The sequence below is a fragment of the Pteropus vampyrus genome, unplaced genomic scaffold, assembly GCF_000151845.1.
Source record: "Pteropus vampyrus isolate Shadow unplaced genomic scaffold, Pvam_2.0 Scaffold85, whole genome shotgun sequence".
Classification (NCBI taxonomy): domain Eukaryota; kingdom Metazoa; phylum Chordata; class Mammalia; order Chiroptera; family Pteropodidae; genus Pteropus; species Pteropus vampyrus.
Window position 1 is genome coordinate 8,111,146 of NW_011888866.1, and position 1,371 is coordinate 8,112,516.

Below are 1,371 nucleotides of genomic sequence, written 5' to 3' on the forward strand. Positions count from 1 at the left end.
CCACCTTTGCCATATATCAAATTTCTATCTATACATGAGCTAGATTAGAGCTTTTTTGTTTTTAAACCTAATAAGAAATACAGATCAAGACTTTAAGGTTGAATTATTTCCAAGTAAGGAGAACAATTTCACTGCAGAGGTGTTATGTGCTTAAGAAAATAATTGCTAATGGACTATTTTGAAATTCTCAAACAGCTCAAAGTATCCTTTTTATAATCTTCTACATATACATTATATCGCTTGTGTTTTTATGTAGTGAGAGAATATATACTTTAAAATTCTATATGAAAAGAATACATAAACCTTGTCTTTTGAAGACACAGGAGAGTTTGAAATAAAATGGTAAAAATAGGAATAGAACCAAAGGGGAGAGTGAGAAATGCCAAAAAGCAACATGAAAAAAGAATCCATAGGATTGATTCAAAGGTTTCTGCACATGGGGGACAAGGGAAAAAAGTCTAAGATAGCCCCTAGTATTCAAAATATTCAGAACTTTGAGATGAACTGCTGACAAAATTGGGTAAGGTAGTGAGGGGTGGCCTGTTTGGGGGAAAAGATCATTTTTTTTTCTCCTAAGCCAATTGCTCCTAAACTTTCCTCAAGGAAATTTTCAGGAGCTTTGAAATTTGTTAATGACCTTCAAAAGTAAAAAGTTTGAAATCCAAATCTCTCGGTGGCAATAGTTCATCACTGCTTAATTTTCATGTATATTCATTTTTTAAACATCAAATTCCAGTAATTTATAAACTGGGTCTACAGAAAGTAGCCCAGGGAAACATGGGAATGGGAGTTAAGACATCAGGATCTCATTCATGGGCCTGCCACTAGGTAGCGATGGGGTTAAGTGTGTAGATTTGAGATACCTTAAATATGTAGGATGACAACACGATCTTCGAGTTTCCTTTCAGTGCTAAAGTTCTAAGTGTCCTTAAGCAATTGTAAAATACATCCGTGTAAATTCAACTTATCCTACATTTGAGTTGCTTTTGCCAGGTGAGTTATAGGATCATTTCTCCCCAGTGCTCAAACCATGGAGTGAACCCTACCTACACGATTTTGGTGGCTTTATGGTTGACAGGATTTGAAGGACTACAACAGTACAGGCAAGACCCCAGGCCAAGAAATGTCCAAAACAGGAACACCAACGTGTGCTAACTCTTACAGCCTCCATCAGAACAAACAAAAGGCCAGAGTTGCATTTGCGCATGGGCGTCACATCAGCTTCTTGCAGGGCACTCTTTGCTAAACTGTAAGCCCACACCTATTTTTGGCATTCTCAGGTGTGAAGTTCTTTCCTTGCCTAAGCGGATGTGGGCCTACTTCGGGGATTCGCTCAAGCTGTGGGCAAGGAATAAGACTCTAAGAAGTGGT

The 1,371-nt window shown here is 38.0% G+C and overlaps 1 protein-coding gene across 4 annotated transcripts in view; it reads left to right on the top strand.

The window, feature by feature from the left end:
• Positions 1–1,371, top strand: part of DNAAF4 (dynein axonemal assembly factor 4) — a 36,178-nt gene that overhangs the window by 810 nt on the left and 33,997 nt on the right. The gene's annotated exons all lie outside the window — the stretch shown is intronic.